The sequence below is a fragment of the Capsicum annuum genome, chromosome 2, assembly GCF_002878395.1.
Source record: "Capsicum annuum cultivar UCD-10X-F1 chromosome 2, UCD10Xv1.1, whole genome shotgun sequence".
Lineage (NCBI taxonomy): Eukaryota > Viridiplantae > Streptophyta > Magnoliopsida > Solanales > Solanaceae > Capsicum > Capsicum annuum.
In genome coordinates, this window is record NC_061112.1 from 57283445 (window position 1) to 57290200 (window position 6756).

Genomic DNA, 6756 nt, shown 5'->3' on the forward strand with positions numbered 1-6756 from the left:
TATTACAAGAAGTAGCATTGGTATTGAATTTATGTTTTCAGGTGTAGTCTTTCTGGATGAATTAAGTTATCATTTTGTGCACCGTTGTGCCTCAGACTCTAGAGTACATTGGTTGTAGTTCATTTCGGGGTTTAGCCAAGTGTTCAAAAGTATATGACGATGACTTAAAGCTGAGAGGATGATGATAGAGAAAGTGACAAGCCAGGCCCTCAGAATATGGTAGTGGTGCCAGTAGGTGTGGAAAAGCAGTAAAAGGAGATAGTTCCCGACCCATTCTTATTTCAGTGAAATATGTCTAGAGGGACCTTGGGTGCCAAGGGGGAGATACCCCATAATGTTATAATAATTGCATGTCCATGCTCTTTCTATGATGTTAACCTCATCGTTCGTTGCATTTCTAGTTATGCTTTTGAGAATTTGGTATATTATGTATATTCGTATTTAATATGCACGTTCAATAGAAAGGAACTCGAATTGTGGGCATGTTTGAACATATATTGAAAAGATTGGTTGGGTTATGATTCTGTGCATTTGAGATGCATGTGTGTTGTGAAAATTTACCCATGAGTGGGTTGTTGAATGTTTTATGCGATAGATGTGCATGACTAGTGAACGTACGCAGAGTATTGGTTGCTTCAGTCGTGTGGTTATGTTTTGAGATGTGTTGCTGTCTTGAATAAACTCAGTTGATTAGTGTTCTTGATCTGGGCCTTCACATTCGAGGACGAATGTTTCCAAGAGGGAGATGATGTAATACCCCGAAAAATTTTTCGTCGAAATTTTGTGCGTAAACGTATTGGATTCTATCTTCAAGAATGATTTATAATTTTTCTGTGTGTCATTTCTTGGATTTTGACCCACCATTTCGTAGAGAATCGAATAAGTTTTCCAACGATATGTGGACCACCCAAAACGGACACTTAAGCGATGAGTTACGACCATTCCGATCAAACTACGACCATTCCAATCGAACTGTAAACAGCAAAATGTGCAAAAAAAAAAAATACTGCAGCAAGGTAATTTTTTTGGTCAACTTCAAACGATCATAACTCCTTGTACATAATGAACTGTGTGAGCTGCTATATATCAACGAAAAGCCCTGAGAGTCGTATTTCCAATAAAATTGGTTTCATCCAATTTGGACATCGGAGTAAAAAGTTATGGCCAATTTACTTCAGCCTATCGGATAGATTACTGAAGGACAGATTCGGGTTTTATTTGTTTCTTAGGGGCATTTTGGTCTTTTACCACTCTTTTAAACCTCTATAAATATCCCATTCAGCTGAAAACTTGTATTATTTTCCTCTCATTTCTCTTATATATATATATATATCAAGTTAGGGTTAGGATTTTGAATTGGGGGAATTGTCCCTTCAACTCCACAGTTCAAGCAGTGTAGAGGCTTTTCAGACAGATGTATTAGTGTGTGGTTTAAGGTATTGTATATTTCTAGATGTTTGAACCTTATGGCAAATGTTAGACAGTTTTCGCATGTATTTTATTATATTATGCAGTGAACAGGTACAGATATCAGAAAAAGGATTAGCTTGTGGTCCTTCGGGATCGTAAGCACCGTGTGGCGTTCCGATTCTCGGGAATCGGGGCGTTACAATAATATTTAGAAGGAACCAAAAAAAAGATCAAAAACAAACAAACAAAAAAAGCATGTGACCTTAAAAATACATGTTTCACATTTGGTCTAGTGAGAAAATTCAAACAAAAAGTAGTAAGCAGAAACACAAAGTTTAAGCAAATATTAACTTAAAATGCCATATTATTACTTAAATTTGATTTGTACAACTTTATCTTTTATATATGCAAAGGAAGGTGGAAATGAACATTATAACAATATTGAAGAATTTTCAAATTATGCAATATTTCATTCCAATAGAGTATCATATATCCACTATAAGAGACCTTCCACATTACTAACTCCTATAACTCTTCCTTGTTCTTAAAATTACTGTATAATTAATAAAACTAAATATAGTTGCTTTTGAATTTTCTTTAAACACATAAATATTTCAATGGAGAAAAAACTTAATTAATGTCAAAAAAAATCACAAAAAAATAAATAGAATTAGAGGCCTCTAAGACATGCCACATAAGATGGACTAACATTCTCTTATATATATATATATATATATATATATATTGATGTGTGTGTGTGTCTAAAATTAAATATACATGTAAGGTATCAAAATATTTTCTTTTTTTGGGTTAAAAATATGTTTTGTATGTTGGGGTCTTAATTAATATATGTCATATGGGATATTGACTTTTAAAAATTAATAAATATATCAAATAATATTCGAAGAAGAGGAAAGAAAAAAAACAAGGCATATTTGATATAATTTCAAACAGATAAAAGTAATAATATTAAAGACATGCATCTTTAATTTTTCTTTTACGACCTAATTTAAACATACAAGTTTAATACCGTTAAGCTTAAAATATTTGTAAAAATAAAGAAGTAAATTTTCAAAAATCTAAATAAATAATAAAACGAAAATATGACACATTTATTTAAACTTAAAAATAAAAGTAAAAAAAAAATCGCGGAAAAGCACAATATTGAAAAGCCTAAAACAAACCTTTTGGTTGTTGGTCGATTAGATGATAAGTAAATTTTTCACCTTAAAAATTGCTTTCATAATTAGTAATTTTTTTTCTATGTTTTTTCTTTTGGTATTTTCACCAACTTTTCCCTTTCCTTTCTTTTTGTTTTCCTTTTCTCACTCTTTTTCAGGGTAATTTCAAAATACGAAACAAAAATGTGCTCCTTCGTTCATCTCTATGAATCTTATCTAATTTTTGTAGAACTCCCAGTTGCTTCTTAATATTCATCATTATCTGCAATCGTTGTTGAACAATCAAATTCAAGTGGAATAGAAAATTTTAATTTCTCCATATATTCTTATTTATTAAAGGAATCCTTTGGTATATTCTACTCTATCTAATTTGTATTGTTACAATTAAGAAAAGAAAATACTAAATAATAAATCATTGCAAAAAGATTCAGTTTTAAATGAGAGAAACACGTTAATAGAACGAAAATCAAAATCAAGAGAATCATTTTTAAGATAAAAGAATTGAAATATAATGATGTATGAACAATTTAAAGGAGGTACAAAACAATACTTCTTTTACCTTCTTAACAAATATTGATGTCGAAATCATCAAATTAAAATTTTCCTTCAGATCATTTGTTATCTTCTCCTCTTTATCAACAATTGGTTCAGAAAAATATCTCCAAAATAGCAAAATAAATATCTCTTTATTCTCCTCCCACTTTATTGTGAATTGCTTTGACATAGAACGATAAAAGTGCTGCCGTGACATTTCCCCCTGCTTCAACCTGTAACCAATAAAAACACATCAATCAGATTTGAACGCTCAAGCAGTCATACACCTCAATGACCTCACAACAGCCCCACAAACCACACACAAAAATATATATATAATACACACTCGGAGGAAGTAAAAATGTACATAACATTCCATAGATTACAAAAACAGTAGTATAATTAATTGGTACTGCATAACAATCCATTCAGAAAACACCAAACGAAGTATGCATCACTGATATTTCAAAAGCAGTTTTCTTAGATCACCCTTACTTTATAGTAAGATAACTTACATGCTAAAGATAAACCGTTTTGAAAATTAAAAGACATTTTCTTCATATTTAATTTACTTGAATGTGTGTCATTAATCATCTTTATAAAGTTAAAGGAATGTGCTTTCTCATTAATTGAGTCTTTTAAATTATTTTATGAATTTTTTGAGGAAAAATTAACAAAAGAGGCTCAAAAAAATCATAAAAAAGATAAATAGTAATTCTTGATTCTCATGCATGCCACATAGGATGAGCTTAAAGTCTCCTTTATATATATATATATATATATATATATATATATATTGATTATTAATAATTTTTTTTTTTGGGTCTTGCTTTATAAACTCCTTCAGAAGACATATGGCACTTTATAGAGTTTAGAGACTTTTAAAAATGTTTTCTGCTTAAACTTTGTATAATAGAAATTTTTTTTTTTTTTCAGAAATATTTTTTATTTTAATTATATTTCACTTTTATAATAGCTTTGGAATTACATATAGGGGTTCCTTCTTTGTTAATTCATCCATCAATAATAGTCATATTTAATATTGTGAAATAATGTTTTTGAAATATTATTTTGTATAAAAATATAAATATTTATGATAATCTTCTTTAGTGATGAAATACATTTCAAGTAATAATTCAAGTATGAACGTCCAAATGAAAAAAATATGTGTGAATGGTGCTCAGCTCAAACGTCGAGAGAAAAGGTTAGTAGTGTTTGCTTCTTCTTCTTTTCTTAATACAAGTTTAGGTGTATGCATTTTGCGTGTATCTCACTTTAAGGATTTTAATTTTATAAAATCATCAATTAGCAATAAAAAGCATGATAGTTATCATATCATTGTTAATGATTTGAATGTTGATGCTAATAGTAATAAAAAGGCTAAAGGCATCGATAGATACTCAAACTTGTTGTCAAAATTCACTTAGACACTTAAACTAAGACCTATTCCTATCAGACCCCTAAACCCCCCACATTTTGTTCCAATTGGACATTTTTTACCTACATGACATTGCACGTATTGTTCCAATTGGGCCCCAAAAATCATTAATATTCCAAATAAAAAGATGCCAAGTGGCATGGGCCCCAAAAATCATGAAAAACATTCCCCCCCCCCCCCCCCCCCCCCATACCCCTCTTCATCTTTTTCCTCTTTTTTTTTTCCTCTTAAACTTAAATCAATGGAGCCCCAAAATCATTAATAAAGCAAAATTTTTTTGTAAAAAAAAAAAAACTCAACCATTTCCTCTCTCTCCCCCTACCCGATAACCCCTCTTCATCTTCTTCCTCTTTTATTTTTTTATTAAACTTAAATCAATGGAGCCCAAAAATCGTTAATAAAGCCAAAAAAAAAATTTATATAAAAAAAACTCAACCATTCCCTCTCTCCCTCGTACCCAATACCCCCTCTTCATCTTCTTCCTTTTTTTTTTTCTTAAACTTAAATCAATGAAACATTGCTTTAATTTTCTTTTCAAAAATCAATTTCTTAGGTGATCAATTTTCAACTTTAAGTTAATTCCCTTTTCAAAAATTAATTTTTTAATTCCATTGAATTGTTAGGAGCTTCTTGAAGTTTTACGTTGTTTATGTGTTTTTTTCTGATGTTTGTGTGGTGTATGATTGGATTTGGAAATAAAGTTTGTAACTTTGGGAGAATTCTTCTTTCGGAATGAAATTGTTTTGAGATTGTTGAAGTTTCATGTTAAAGAAACTTGTTCCATTTGCTTGTTCTTGGTCGAGGTTCTTGTTAAAGAACTTGAAGTTTCAAGGTTCTTATTCCATTTGTTTTAAAGGAAGATGATAACTTTGTTAAAGGAAAAAGGTAATAGAGAATAAGGATGGTTGAAGATGAAGATGAAGGCAGGGGGTGGGGGTGACTGGAGAAGAAGATGAAGAGGGGGGATGGCTGGAGAAGAAGAAGAAGGGGGTGGGGGCAAGGTTTTTTTTTTTTTTTTTTTTTTTTTTAAGATATTAAAATTCTTTTTATATTATAATTTAATTAGTGATAAAAAAATTTAAATTATTTTTGGATTTTAATGCCATGTGTCACCTTTTAATTTGTTAATTTATCCACGTCAACGCGTGTGGGTAACACACACTTTAACTTTTAGCTGATAAGGAAAAAAATGTCTAATTGAAACAAAATGTGGAGGATTTAGGGGCCAGATAGGAACAGACCTTAGTTTAGGTATCTAAGTGAATTTTGACAACAAGTTTGAGTGTCTATCGATGCCTTTGACCTAATAAAAATGAGCAGACAACGTTGATTTAACTATCTAACAAAACTTCTACCCTAATTCAAAATTCAAACTAATTAGCAACCCAATTTGTAAACTTGAAGTACAATACTGAACTTCCAAAAAAAGGTTGCGTCGATTGATTTAATCAAAATTAAATTCAGTCAACCTTTGAGAAGTTCTTTGTGCATGTATTTTACTACTTTAATTCAACTTTTTTCATAAGATAATATAAATAAAGAAAAAAATAAAGAAAATACAATAGATGACAATTTTGTTATTGTAGAGTTTTTTAATAAAAGACAAAGTGAAAGAGCTGTATCTCTTAATATTAAACTCACTCACAGCTTATGACGATCTTGTAAAAATAGTACTTTTGCTTTGTATTCTTTAAGTTTACCTTCACTTTAAAAATTTACTAACAATCAACAAAAAAATTTTTGATCAATCAGATGACTTTTCACAATATAGTCAAATCTAATCTTCAACTTTCCACAAAACTTCTTTATTTAGTTTTTAAAAAATAAGTATACTTTCAAATCGATATTTTTCAATTTGTAACCAAAACACGTAATTCTTAAAAATATATATTCGTAAGTGTGCGAAAAATATAGCTCACCTTAAATTTACATGCATGTAATAAGATAAAGAAAAATTCGTTCATAATAAAATAACGAAAACAGAGAACCAAAAAAAAAATAAAATTACCAAATACTACTAATTAACTTCTTTTTCCTGCAACAGTTCTAAGTTTATGAAACTTGAGAAAAAATAAATAAATAAATTCAAAACTTATATCTCACGAGCAAATTAAAAAGCAAGCAAGGTAATATACGTCAGTAGCCATGCATATTGATGCTTATATATATACTTAGATATAGATGTTGAGGCCT